The sequence below is a fragment of the Schistocerca cancellata genome, chromosome 2, assembly GCF_023864275.1.
Source record: "Schistocerca cancellata isolate TAMUIC-IGC-003103 chromosome 2, iqSchCanc2.1, whole genome shotgun sequence".
Taxonomy (NCBI): domain Eukaryota; kingdom Metazoa; phylum Arthropoda; class Insecta; order Orthoptera; family Acrididae; genus Schistocerca; species Schistocerca cancellata.
In genome coordinates, this window is record NC_064627.1 from 193,650,867 (window position 1) to 193,666,121 (window position 15,255).

The window sequence follows — 15,255 nt, forward strand, 5'->3', positions numbered from 1 at the left end:
GTGTTGTACTTCTGTGGAAAGATATGGACTTTCAGAACAGCTGTGTGCAATCTAAAGTGCTACAACCATGATGCATTCCTTCCCTTTCCTATCCTAATTCTTGTCACATAGTGAAAATAATTTTTTGCTAACATTATTTATGTTCATGGGTTATACATTTTTTTTTGATTCGCTGAACTCCAGTGCGAGTACAGTTATGTCACTTGTCGATATGATTTTTGCCATTATGTTTATTTATTGCAAAAATACCTAAGACATTTTTCGATTTGTTCTCAAGTACAGTATGTGCACTCTTGTCTTTTATATTGTATATACATTTTTTTTTAGTATTTTATTTTAATGATATGTTCTGAACTACAGTGCATGTGCACTTATGTTAGGTGTTAATATGTTTTCTACTGAACTTCAGTGCCTGTGCACTTTTCTCATTTTTCAATATGATTTGTACTATTCTGTATATTCAATACTTCAATGCGTATGCACTTATGTCATTTGTTACTAATTGTATATACATTTCATCATTTACTGATATGTTCTCAACTGCAGTGCATGTGCACTCATGTCACTTGTCAACATAATATTTTTTGCCAGTCTGTTTATTTGTTCTGAATATGCTAAAGAATTTTTTCAGTGCCTGTGCACTTTGTTATCTGTCAAATAATTTGTATATACATTTTTCTGATTTGCTACTATGTTTTGTACTCACATTTTGTCTTTGATATATTTGGTACTTAGTGCGTGTGCACAACATTTAATTCATGTACTACATCTAAATATTCTGTAAGTTGTAGAAGTTTGTTAATTAAAGAAAAATTTTGCCGCGCTTGGCAAGTCCAAATGACTCACCATCGCTGCCAAATTTTTGCCCCCCCAGTGGAGGGTTATGAAACACGTATGTAACATAGCAGCGATGGCGAGGCATTGTAGCATCTGTGACCAGAGAGTATGCGCTTGACCGCGCGAGTGTTGCGAGCGGTTCTCAGTCTGTCGGTCAGTCGTTGCGAGTCTGTAGCCCTGTCTAGTTGAGGGCAGTACTCTGTTAGTTGTCGTTGAGAGCAGTTCTGTAGTAGCCGTCATGCAGAGCAGTCGGTCAGTAGTAGGAGCCCAGTGCGGTTGTGTGATGTAGTCTGTCGGCAACACTGGTCAAGATGCTGAATAAGGTATATTGTTAATTAAGGTAATCATCAGATAATTTAAAGTTCATTTATTGTAATTAATTTCCAACAAGTGCCCCAATAATAATTTGATTTCAAGCTAAGCATTTTTAATAAACAATTCTCTTTTTTAATAATATTTCCGTTGCATTTCCTTAAAGAAAAAATTTCCCTTAAAGTAACAAAATATATATATATATAAAAATTATATTTGCGATGCATTTCCTCCAAGCTGTGCGCAACAATAAGAGCAGAAATTTGACTAGCAGTTACAATGAGATAAGAATTTAATTCTGATTTTTGCACAGGGCCAAAGACCGATATTTCGGTTTAATTGAATTATCATTATCACTGAGATTTTCTTATCACTGAATTGACTTTCATTTTGTTTTGTGAGGAATTTATACTTGGGTCAGATTGCTAATTTTTGTCTAATGGTCATTGTCATTGAATTGATTTGCTGGGAGATTACGTTAGGTTGTATTCTTGTTAACATTCAAATTATTGTCCGGTCAACATTTTTGTGGGAAGGTTTCACTTGGCCCCATTTTTATTAAATATTTTCTTTTTAAATTTTTGTGGGGAGGTTACAACCATTAATGTGCTCGGCAATTATTTCCAGTGGAGGTTCAAAGCATCTTATTGTTCCAACACCAAAACCAGAATGCGTTATTTTACCGTCGCCAGTATTGCCATCAGAATATTTACACCTTACATTACATCCACAAAATACAACAATTAGATCACATTTCTTAGCATTCTTTAACTTGAGGAAAACAGCACTGCTACAAATTGATTGGTGCACTCCAATGATTTCATCACCTGTTAACTTTACTCTCTCCTCAATGAATCTATTCACTTCAAATGAATTAGGTCCTGCGAAGGCATTATCAAACGTAAACTTCAAGTTATCTTTCCTTAGAGAGATTCCGCAGTTATCAGTTTCTACAGTTAGTCGATGTTAGTAATTGTGAACGCGCTACGGTGTTGAACTCACCAGCAACCGCGCTCGGACAGCAGCAGTAGTAGTGATGTAAACGCAGTACATCCTCACAGTGCGGCAGTCGAAATCAGACTGGTGATATTTCAGTACCTTGATGATAACACTAACATTTCAGACGGATTACCCTGATTTTAATATAATCTGACTATGAGCAGAAGGTACTTCAGATGATAGCACGCCAAACCAGAGGGATCATTTTTAGAACAGGAACAGATGAAAGTAGGTATCGTACCTGTCTCAATATAGACAGTATGTGGTATTGTATTTGGCCCTCCATAATGTGACATTTCGTTATTATATATATTTTATATCATTTTCTATTCATTGACAAACTCGTTGTCTACCACTGCAGCTAGAACGTGAGTAGGGTATCTTTTCTTTGCTGACAGGGACAAATCGTAAACTGAGAAATTAGGCCTAGTCGATCGGGAACTCAATCCATAGAGTAATTTTAGATGTCTGAATTGCAATGTAGTAGGTCGCTGTAGTTGCCGAGACTGGTGGCGAGCTTCACAGTAATTTTTGGAAGGCCTTCCAACTTTTTACTCGTTATTCAACAGAAAATAACAGGGAAGTCACTGATGCCGATTAAAATACATTGGAACGTAAGCGGGGGTTGTCGATACATAGTGAGAGAAATTGTTAGTTGTCTAGAAATGTAGATAAAAATATCACCCCAATGCCGTGACCAGGATTCGAACCTGGGTTCTTGCGGCCACAACGCAATGTCCTAACCACTAGACTATCACGGCAGGCAACACCGAAGCTCTCAAGTATGGTATAAGCCGTTTTTCTGCAGACGCTGCAGGACGATTGACCGTGGCTGTGACGTCACGAGCAGTTCTCTGGTGAGCCGCGGCGCTTTCTCCAGACCAGCACTCAGAGGCAACGAAAGCCTCACAAAATGCGGCTTACAGCGTTACCTTTCCATTTTCCCTAAGTGACTTGTTTCCCAAACCCGCTTTAAAAACATAAACAGAGAGTAAAATTAGTATGGCAACTGTTACGTAGTGACGATTCAATCCGTTCCCTTACATTGAAAGCCTCCTAATCCCGTCTACATCTAATCACATACGTAGCTGGTATGACGTCAGCGTTAATGCCCTGAAAATGGCATACAAAATTCTCACTCATAACTGAGAAATAACGCCTCCTGACTTCTCCTCATGTGATACTCAGAAGTAAGGAAAACATTAGTAGCGCCAAGACAAGTACGAGGAGACCTGAACAAGTTTTTAAATAACGAAAAATTACAACGAACAGGTTCGAACTTGCTAACACAGCCTAAAATTGAAGTTCGCCCTCTCTTACAGAGAAAATGTGTGCAATGGAGCTGTAGACCCCTTGTTGTAGAGTGCAACACTTACTCCTAAGAAGATTTTATCACAATCGGCACTCTCCACAAAACGAGCATTGGCACTTGTATAGTTCTCAGCTGCTCAGAACTACCCCCATGATCGCTGTAATAGGCACGGAAATGAATAATAAATAAATGTTACGCAGGAAACGGAAGCATTACCCAAATGCTACTTTGTGAAACCCTGTGCCACAAGTAAGTAGTCACACACCGTAATGTATCATCTGCCAATCGCAGCTTGTCTGAATTAAGATCCCACCAAAGGCAGAACGTATTCTCTGAGTTGTGGTCGCATCAGCTACGAAATCAGATAAAGAACATTTAATCACATGCAGTTTGAATACGAAAACCTGATAAATTCGTAAGTGGCTCCGGGATGAAAATAATTACAGAGAATATGAAGTGGCCTTTGATTATTATTCATTAGATGAACACCAAAACTTAGTAATACTGTTACTAATGCTCCCATGTGTAATTCATTTTCACATATTTTCAGAAAAAAGAACCCTAGAACACCTCATATTCCCGTAGTAATAGTAAATAAGTGGAATAGTAATGTGAGGCATGACCTGTATACATGGATAAGTTAACGACAGACTGATATTAATCCTTGAAGATGGAACAATGTCTCTGAATTTTAACAGCAGAATTAACCTTGGTCGCAAGGAAAGCACATGTACGGAGCTGATAACCATGTGTAACAGCTCAGAAATCGCTTTTTCAGTAAATACATAAAAAACATAAGACATTTTACCTTAACAAGCAGAACCACGAAAGTTGCAGTTATCGTCCACATAATGATAACTATACGTCTAGCCCCCGCAATAAGCGGAAGAAGAACGACACATGCTTCATCTCCGTCCGCATGTACAGTCTAAACGTAAGTACCATGCTACAGCCTCCAAAATACAGCAAACAGATATGCCTTCGCTATGTAGACAAAGATGTAACTTACACAGCAGACAAAACAGTGCTTAAGCGGTCTTTGCACGTCGCCAGCGACCTATAACTCACTTAAAGACAAACTATACGAAATCATTCTTCAAACCAACAGCCTGGAACCATTTTGGTAGTTTATTTAACAAGTATGAGTACATGTCTTAATGTGTGCACCAAAGGACTCGTAGGAAACCAGTCTGTAATCAGAGTCAACTTAAAGTCGCACTAAAGAGTTGTGATGCTCTCTCCAACAATATATGCTCTTTTTTAACGTACAATTTTACTCCAGTACAAAATTTTGTGTGATTCATTTCGGCATTAGATTGCCCTTTAAAAAATAAGGCTCTCCATCTTAAAAATGAAAAAGTGGTCCTCACAAAGGCGACTAACCACTAGATAATTCTCCTGCTCTCTTTTTTTATCCTTTTTTTATAGGAGCCACTATAGCCTGAGGGAACTTCAAGCATATCCCGTCACTCCTTAGTACTTCCGTATCCCACTTCTTTGTACACCGATTTTTCCTCACTACTGTCTTAAGAATCTGTCTACTCTTCATCACTATTAAACTGTGATTTGAATCTGTATCTGATCTTTGGTACGCCTTATAACCCAGTATCTGATTTCGAAATATCTGCCTCACCATGATGTAAGCTGACTGGAAATCTTCCCCCATCTCTCGGCCTCTCCCATGTGTACCACCACCTGTTCTGATTCTTGAACTGAGTATTCGCTGTTATTAGCTGAAATTTATTTCAGAACTCAATTAGTCTTTCCCCTCTCTCGTTCCTACTACGAAGTCCATATTCTGACGTAACATTTTCTTGTGCTCCTTCCCTTCTAGTCTCCCATGACTATTAGATTTTCAGCTTCCTTTATGTACTGAATTACCCGTTCAATATACTTTCTCAATCTTTTCCTCTTCTGCATTCGACGTCGGCATGTACAGCTGAACTATTGTTATCGGAGATGGTTCGTAATCCAACCCTATCACTGAATTGTTCACAGTAATTCCCTCTTTGTCCTACTTTCCTATTCTTAAAGAATCTAACCGCATTCCTTCATTTTCTGCTCCTGCTGATATTACCCTACACTCGTCTGACCAGAAATACTCTTCATTTCGCTTCACTGATCCCTACTATATCTAGACTGTGCCTCTGTATTTCCCTTTTCAGATTTTATAGTTTCCCTACCACATTCAAGCTTCCGACATTCCACGTCCCGACTCTTAGAACGTCATCTTTTCGTTGGTTATTGAATCTTTGTCTCATGGTCACCTCCCCCTTGGCAGTCCCCTCCCTGTGATCCCAATGGGGGACTAGTCCGGAATCTTTTGCTAATGCAGAGGTCATCATGACAATTTTTCTGTTACACGCCACATGTCCTGTCGATTCACCATCGCCTCTCTTTAATGCAGTGGTTTCCATTGCCTTATACATCCTCATGCCGTTGGTCAGTGGTGATTCGTTCGCCTTTTAGGGCAGTTTCCCATCCAAAGAACAAGCGGACCCTGAATTTGTCTGCTCTTCCGCCTTCTTTGACAGCGCTGTTGGTAGAATGAGGCTGACTTCGTACCGGGAGACTTCTTCCGCAATTGCTGGTGATTTGCAATCACAATTTAAGTAGTGGCCAGACCCGAATCCGCGATCCAACACCTTTTGATTACTAATCAAAGGTGTTACCCCTAGACCCCTGTACACTGTCTTATTTCGGCCGTCAGGTGGCTCCAGACATCTCAGCTGGGATGCGATTAGAGAATTCTAAGTACACTTTGGTTTGGAGGAATAGCGGCTCGATACATCTCAATCCAATCTTTGCTCTGAATTGTACAACGGCATCCCAGAATGTGACACCGGTAGCACCCGACAGCAGAAATAAGACAGCTTAAGGTCATCACCAAAATCCAGCAGTTAGTCGTCTTGAAGAGGGTCGCTGCAAAGGTGTTCCAATCGTGGGCATTTTATTTGTTTTCAGTGTTTTGGGTCGGGTCGAAACCCGAGGCCTGCCCACGGTGCCTCCGTCCCAACTGTCACTGCGCTGGTCCTTCACCTGGACATGGCACTAGGGTGGGTTTTTTATTTGACAATTTTATATTTTTTATATTTTTATAAATTTTTTCTTCAATTGTGTTGTTATTTGTTTTACGAAAAGAAAAGTTGGTAGACAAAAATTCCACAATTCCAGGACACATAATGAAACAAGTTTTTTCTCTGGGAATAACACAATGAGAGAAAGCTTCAGAAAAAAGCTACCCAATTCCTTGACGATTAAAGACAAGGTGCAACATAATTGCAAATAAAGCATGAAAACGCTGAAGCCATTTCCAATGGGCATCCACCATATATGGGAGGGAAAAACTAGGGGGGGGCAGGATCGTTGTCACACCTGACTACGGAGTGGGCGTAGGGTCCGAGAAGCCATACGATCGAATTAGTCTTGGTCCCAGGGAAAACGGAAAAGTCTGGACACAGAAGAAGTTCAACCGAGAAAGCAGTTTCAGCCGATCGGGCAAGAAAAGCCAGTTATCGGCAAACCCAGTGCCTGTGTTGTCGTCCGTAAGAGACAAACGTGTGTGGTAATGTATATGTTGATGACATGTGCCACAAAGATAAGGCGGACTGAGACCAATGCGATGGAGGCGTTCGCTGGTCGGGATCTGACCGTGAATGACCCTATACCACGATCAGGCGACTTCCAACAGAAGGATAAGAAAGACTAACGTAAAACCACACTGTTTTCCAGGATACCAAACTCGCGGCCATTTCAACTGGGGAGAGGGATGATTGTACTCTCCAGCGAGAAAGCAAGGATCCGGTGATAAGGGGTATCACTGATAAAATGTCAGTGCGCAGAAAATATAAATAATAAATAAATATAAAATATAAATAATATAAAATTCACGTACGTGCTGCAGTGTAGACTTGATCCGGGCGACATCGGCACGTGGAGTCAGACTGGCTGGTCGAAGACACGCAAGAACGCGAGATGTAATAGAATGAGTTGCTCGAGTACATGTTAAAACGGTACGCTGTATAAACAATACTGAAGCCTTCCCTTTCATATTGGGAAGTCCCAACCGTTCTAGTGGACGGAAACTTGCAACCACCCCATACCGAAGTCGAAAAATGTGACTTCGCGAAAGGAAACGAGAGCATATTTGCATCAATTTGCTCGTCATCATCGCAGGGAGCGGTAATATTTATGCAACGTAGGATCCGCGTTTTGTGAAGAAGACTAAGAGGACGTCGCTCGTACTCACCAATTGCCCCTTGAATTCAATTCGTCACCTCTCACCAATTGAGTGGGGCCATTTTCATCAGACAGCGACCCACAGTAATTCCCAACGATTTGGGCTGAGCAGCAACCGTTGCTAATAGAACTGCAACGTATTTAAAACCATGCAACGGCAATAGCGTACATTTCTGTTCATTAATAATTGCAGCAAGACTAAAGAAAAATCAATCTGGAAAAAGCGTTCGACAATGTAAAATGGTTCAAGATGTTCGAAATTCTGAAAAAAGTAGGGGTAAGCTATAGGAAGAGACGGGTCATATACAATATGTACAAGAGCCAAGAGGGAATAATAAGAGTGGAAGACCAAGAACGAAGTTCTTGTATTAAAAAGGGTGTAAGACAAGGATGTAGCCTTTCGCTCCTACTATTCAATCTCTACATGAGGAAGCAATGATGGAAATAAAAAAAAGGTTCAGGAGTGGAAATAAAATTCAAGGCGAAAGGATATCAATGATACGATTCGCTGATGCTATTGCTATCTTGAGTGAAAGTGGAGAAGAATTACATGATCTGCCGAATGGAATGAACAGTCTACTGAGTGTAGCGTATGGATTGAGAGTAAATCTAAGAAACACGAAGATAACGAGAAGTAGCAGAAATGAGAGCAGTGACAAACTTAACATCAGGATTGATGGTCACGAAGTAGATGAAGCTAAGGAATTCTGCTATCTAGGCAATAAAATAACCAATGACGGACGGAGCAAGGAGGACATCAAAAGCAGACTAGCAGTGACAAAAAGGGCGTTCGTGACCAAGAGAAGTCTACTAATGTCAAATATCAGCCTTAATTTGAGGAAGAAATTTCTGAGAATGTACGTCTAGAGTACAGCATTGTGTGGTAGTGAAACATGTACTGTGGGAAAACCGGAACAGAAGAAAATCGGAGCATTTGAGATGTGGTGCTACAGACGAATGTTGAAAATTAGATGGACTGATAAGGTAAGGAATGAGGAGGTTCTGCGCAGAATCGGAGAAGAAAGGAATATGTGGAAAACACTGATAAGGAGAAGGGACAGGATGATAGGACATCTGTTAAGACATGAGGGAATCACTTCCGTGGTTATAGAGGGAGCTGTAGAGGGCAAAAACTATAGAGGAAGACAGTTGTTGGAATACATCCGGCAAATAAGTGAGGACGTAGGTTGCAAGTGCTAATCTGAGATGAAGAGGTTGGCACAGGAAAGGAATTGGTGGCGGGCCCAACCAAACCAGTCAGAAGACTGATGACAAAAAAAAAATTAAAAATAAAAGAATACTGGCCCCAGAGAGAGAACAAAATTAATCTAATATGTCCTTGAGCAACGATATATCAGCGACACGACGTAGCAATCCCATAACATCATCTGCATACGCTCGTGTCGAGAACGTTTCTCCTAATTACTCCAGCCACTTAATTCATCAGCAATACGGCGAAGCAGAGGTTCAAAGGACAGGACAAAAAGCTACATGGAGAGGGGGCTGCCCTGCAGTAACCCCCGTCGGATGGTGATCTGGGGAGTAAGTCGTCCATTCACTACGACAGATGCGTGAATATCAGTGAAAAGACTGAATAATACCTGACACGCAGTGTGATTGAGATGGTCGCCTTGAGCACCTGCATCAAGAAACCGTGACTGACCGGCCTTATTAAAATCAATAAAAGCAAGGCTCCAGAGACGGAAGTCGCTGCAGCCAACGAGAACACGTTGCGGCATTCCACTACAGAAGTCAGAATCGTGTTCCAAGGGCACACAGCTTTGGTGGACGGCAAGACTTTTCTCTAACAGTGTCACATACGGCTATTAACCTCCCCGGCGACATCCATAATCCGCTAGGGAGCTTGTCTGGCACAGTCAATGTCGACGCATGACGAAATAATAAAATTCCTGGGTCCGACGGAGATCCCGCGCGCTCTTATCGCCGTAATGCATTAACGTATTCCGGAGCAAAGGTTTGACATGTCTGACCACCATTCCATAAGAGAAATATAAGGGTACTGCGAACGCAAGCTACGGGACAAAACCTCTCGTACGACGAAATGAAATATCTTACGGCATTATTGGCCGGGAGGCCCCATGCGAGGGAGTTCGGCTGCCGTATTTCAAGTCCTTTTTAGTTGACTACACTTCGGCGACTTGCGGGTATATGATGATGAAAATGATGGACACACAACACCCAGTCCCCTGCCGGGAATCGAACTCGGGCCCCTTGCGTGGTAAGCGGAAACGCTGCCGTTGCGCTTCGGAGGTGGACTCTCGTACGATGATCTAGATGGAAGAATCATTTTAGAGGGATTGGTTCAATATTCAAGGGAGACAAAACAGTCCGATTGGTTGCGGCACTACTGAAATGAAATATCCAAGATTAATATGTTCCTGCTTTACGTTGTTTTTTATTCTTAAAATGACTGTTGTCGTTAATCTAGTTTTCAGTAAGTGGGAAGAGTATCATAACCACTGTTGCAGGTGTTTACTGCCGATCGAATAACCGGAATACCATTACAGCACTGACTCGTACAGATCGCCTCGAAACTTATCACGGTTAAATAAAAAGCAAAATAAACGCATTCCGACCATATGAAGTTTAGGGCGCTGTACAGAACAAACCACCATGAGGCACTCCTTATCTGAATGTTTTGAGCCCTGGAGTACTCAGGCGAACTTGAAAACTCAGAGGCAAACCTACTGTAAAGCGACACAGACTTGACTGAAAGATTGCGACAAAAGCTTAAAACAGGATCGCAAAAACAGCAGTGAGTGAACTGGATTCCTACTACGCTTAATCAAAACTTAGTTCTGATTATTTGACTGTTTTTTTCTAGAGATCCACATTTTAACAGTTTCCTGTTAGGATATCTCAAAAGATTATTTTCAGGCGATCTCTGGCAACAATGACAGCGAACAATCTGTGTCGACAAAATTGTTATTGATCTTCATAAAATGTAAATAAACCTTAATTTTGCCCACTGCTATAACTGTTGCTACCGTGACCGTTATCACTTACGTAAAAAAATCTCATTCGGTCACTAATCGTGATTTTTATTTCAATACATGATGCATTTCGAGCGATAGCGGTCTTATTTTCAGTTAATATCATTTTTTAGATATCAGGGTACCATTGATCCTATTAAAGTACATAGGCTTATTGCAGGGCGACACACTGTGTCGAAACGCAGTTACAACATTTCGAAGTTAGATAAAACAGAGAATTACTTACTGTTTCCAGAAGTTGTTGCATAGTTTTTAGGTCCAAGATGTGTAAACATCTTTTCAGGCGCTCAGACATTTTTACAAGCTGTCTTTTTGTTATGGTAGTTGTAGTTATACTAGTTATAAATCTTGCGGTTTTTCCTATCACTGCATGTCAAACATCTATCAAACTCTGAGCCTCCGTAAATTAAAATGATGGCATAGATACATTTAATTGACGTTATCGATTACACTCAAGTGTTTAAAATGTCTGCAGCCCCGTCTAGGAGATTGGTCCCTGGGTTCAGTTCTGCTATGTTCCAAGTCGAAACATTAAATCACGCTACATGGTTTGCAGGTAAACGTTGTTCTCACTGCTCACATAAATCACAGTTCACAAAATAACAAAGCATCTTCCATCTTGTTTCATGGTTGCCAACTTAATTTTGGCAGACAGTTACAGAAAACTACACAAATGGGAAGTCACATGACCTGACCCAGTGACAGCATATGACGAACTCTTGCTGGTGTACCTAAAAATGTATATATATTCTTGTCTCTTCCCACATTCCTAGCGGAAGTAAGGTTACGAGTGACAAGCAATATTTTTATCTATAATACCGTGACGACAAAAGAGATTGTCACTTGCAAGTTAAATCGGCCTGAATGCATACAAAACTGGTGGAAACAATATTTGAGTCATCTACTCGATCCACAAATCGTTCTGCCATCTTAACAAAATAAAATCGATACCTGATAAATTATATCTCAAGGTTAGTACCGTCCATCGTGAATTTTTGAGTTCGTATCAGTATGGTTGACGACATATGGAAGTTTGTATGTGGCCGTGAGTCGTGCTCGGCCTATGCCGTAATACTCATGACACACTAATGCCTATTACTCTGTTACCTCATCTCACTATTAAGACTGCGCATCGTCTCCCGAGCATCCTGCAAAGCAGCAATGGTCCAAGCAGGGCTCCAGGCACCTCACTTTCTCTGATGACACTGCGCGCTTATAATTTCAAACAGCACAAAGCCGCTTATGCGCTCACGACATTCGAATACTAGAGAAATGCCCAGCCCCCTATCAGTGTGTCAGCGGTAGCTGCGACATAGTGTTTCCAACCGCAGTCTCACCGGTTGGTAATTCTGTGAAGCGACTTTGCGTACGCTCAGCGACAACATATCTAGGAAATCACAGTCGGCGCACGTTCGTGGTACTCCCTCATATATCACAACAGCTGCACAACCGAAAACACTGATGTAAGACAATATTGACCATATCGATTTTGACCCACTGCGGGAATCTGAAATTTGCTCGAGAATTATTTTCAGAGAAAGTTCATAAAATCTAATTGTTTTAAAATCAAAGCCAGCATGGGTTACTTTAATCCCAACAATATTGCCATCAGAATATTTAAGAGTTAAATTGTATCTACAAAACCCAACAATTTAAATTCACATTTCTCAGATTTCTTTAACATGAGGAAAACGGTGCTTCCGGAAACCGATTGGTGCACTCCAGCGATGTCATCACTTGTTAACTTGACTGCCTCCTCTATGAATCTCTCCACTTCAAAAGAATTAGATCTTGAGAAGGCATTATCACACGTACACTTCAAGGTGTATTTTTATAGAGAGATTCTGTCATTACCAGTTTCTACACTTAGTTGATATTGGTTACTGTGAATGGCTGCGCCGGGTAGCCGCGTGGTCTCAGGCGCCTTGGTCCGGTTCGCGAGGGTCACCCCGGCGTAGTATCGAGTCCTCCCTCGGGCATGTGTGTGTGTGTGTGTGTGTGTGTGTGTGTGTGTGTGTGTGTTTGTGTGTTTTCCTTAGCGTAAGTTAGTTTAAGTTACATTACGTAGCGTGTAAGCTTAGGGACCGATGACCTCAGCAGTTTGGTCCCATAAGATCTTACCACAAACTGTGAACGCGACACGGCGTTAAACTCACGAGTGACAGCACTCTTCCAGCATCAGCGGTGATGTAAACACAGCCACCCGCACAGATCAGCCATCGAAGCCAGGCTTGTGGTATTGCACTACCATGATGCAAACAGGAAGATTTCAGACGGGTCCTCCTTATTTTAATAGAACCTGGTAATGTCTACCACGCCAAAGCAGTGGGTTCGTTTTTAAAACAAAACACAAAAAATAAAATATTGTGTTGTATCTGTCTCAGGATAGAAAGTACGGTCGTGAATAGCTAAAATACTGGCAGCAAAAAGTCAGGCGCTTGACTCTCCATAGCAGTCAGACGTTTCGTCATTACATGTACATTCCATTACATGTACATTCCATTACATGTACATTCCACAATTTTTTACACTTTGACAAACTCGTTGCTTGCCACTGCAACTAGAACATGGTAAACGTCTCTTTCTGTGGTGACAGGGATAAGTTGTAAAATGAGCAATTATTCGATCAGGAATTCGATTCAGAGAGCAATTTTCGGTGTCTGAATTTGCAATGTAGTAGATTACTGAAGTTACTGAGACTGGCGGTGAGCTTCACAGTGATTTTTCGAAGGCGTTCCAACTAATTTACCCGTTATTCAACAGAAAATAACGGGGAAGCCACTGAAGCCGATAAAAATTCACTGAAACGTAAGCGGGATGCAACATACTTTTGTTGTCGATAACTAGTGAGAGAAATTGTTAATTGTCTAGAAATTTAGATAAAAATATCACCCCAATGCCGTGACCAGGATTCGAACCTGGGTTCTTGCGGCCACAACGCAATGTCCTAACCACTAGACTATCACGGCAGGCATCACCGAAGCTCTGCAGTAGGGTACAAGGCGTTTTTCTGCAGACGCTGCAGGACCACTGACCGTGGCTGTGACGTCACGAGCAGTTCTCTTGTGAGCCGTGGCGCTTTCTCAGCACCAGCACTGGTGGACAGGCAGAGCGTTACAGAATGCGGCTGGCAGCGTTGCTTTCCATTTTTCCTATGTGACTTGTTTCCAAAACGCGCTTTAAAAACATAAAGAGAGAGGAAAATTAGTACGGCAACTGTAACGTAGTGCCGATTCAATCCGCCCCCTTTACATTGAAAGCCTCCTAATCCCGTCTACATCTAATCACATACGTAACTGGTATGACGTCAGCGTTAATGCCCTGAAAATGTCCCCATTCTCACTCATGAATGAGAAATAACAGCACCTGACTTCACTCAACAGAGGAAAGTCCACTGGACCTGACGGGATACCAATTCGATTCTACACAGAGTACTCGAAAGAACTTGCCCCCCTTCTAACAGCCGTGTACCGCAAGTCTCTAGAGGAACGGAAGGTTCCAAATGATTGGAAAAGAGCACAGGTAGTCCCAGTCTTCAAGAAGGGTCGTCGAGCAGATGCGCAAAACTATAGGCCTATATCTCTGACGTCGATCTGTTGTAGAATTTTAGAACATATTTTTTGCTCGCGTATCATGTCGTTTTTGGAAACCCAGAATCTACTCTGTAGGGATCAACATGGATTCCGGAAACAGCGATCGTGTGAGACCCAACTCGCTTTATTTGTTCGTGAGACCCAGAAAATATTAGATTCAGGCCCCCAGGTAGATGCTATTTTCCTTGACTTCCGGAAGGCGTTCGATACAGTTCCACACTGTCGCCTGATAAACAAAGTAAGAGCCTACGGAATATCAGACCAGCTGTGTGGCTGGATTGAAGAGTTTTTAGCAAACAGAACGCAGCATGTTAGCATGTTATTATCAATGGTGAGACGTCTACAGACGTTAAGGTAACCTCTGACGTGCCACAGGGAAGTGTCATGGGACCATTGCTTTTCACAATATATAAAAATGACCTAGTAGATAGTGTCGGAAGTTCCATGCGGCTTTTCGCGGATGATGCTGTAGTATACAGAGAAGTTGCAGCATTAGAAAATTGCAGCGAAATGCAGGAAGATCTGCAGCGGATAGGCACTTGGTGCAGGGAGTGGCAACTGACCCTTAACATAGATAAATATAATGTATTGCGAATACATAGAAAGAAGGATCCTTTATTGTATGATTATATGATAGCGGAACTAACACTGGTAGCAGTTACTTCTGTAAAAAATCTGGGAGTATGCGTGCGGAACGATTTGAACTGGAATGATCACATAAAATTAATTGTTGGTAAGACGGGTACCATGTTGAGATTCATTGGGAGAGTCCTTAGAAAATGTAGTTCATCAACAAAGGAGGTGGCTTACAAAACACTCGTTCGACCTATACTTAAGTATTGCTCATCAGTGTGGGATCCGTACCAGATCGGGTTGACGGAGGAGATAGAGAAGATCCATAGAAGAGCGGCGCGTTTCGTCACAGGGTTATTTGGTAACCGTGATAGCG

General features: G+C 41.6%; 2 non-coding genes across 2 annotated transcripts; both read right to left on the reverse strand.

Moving 5' to 3' along the window:
• Nucleotides 1–2,837: 2,837 nt before the first annotated feature.
• On the reverse strand, nucleotides 2,838–2,909 carry Trnah-gug (transfer RNA histidin (anticodon GUG)). Its single transcript has one exon. It is a non-coding gene; the product is annotated as a tRNA-His (tRNA).
• Nucleotides 2,910–13,610: 10,701 nt separating this feature from the next.
• Nucleotides 13,611–13,682, reverse strand: Trnah-gug (transfer RNA histidin (anticodon GUG)). The gene has a single exon. It is a non-coding gene; the product is annotated as a tRNA-His (tRNA).
• Nucleotides 13,683–15,255: the final 1,573 nt, after the last annotated feature.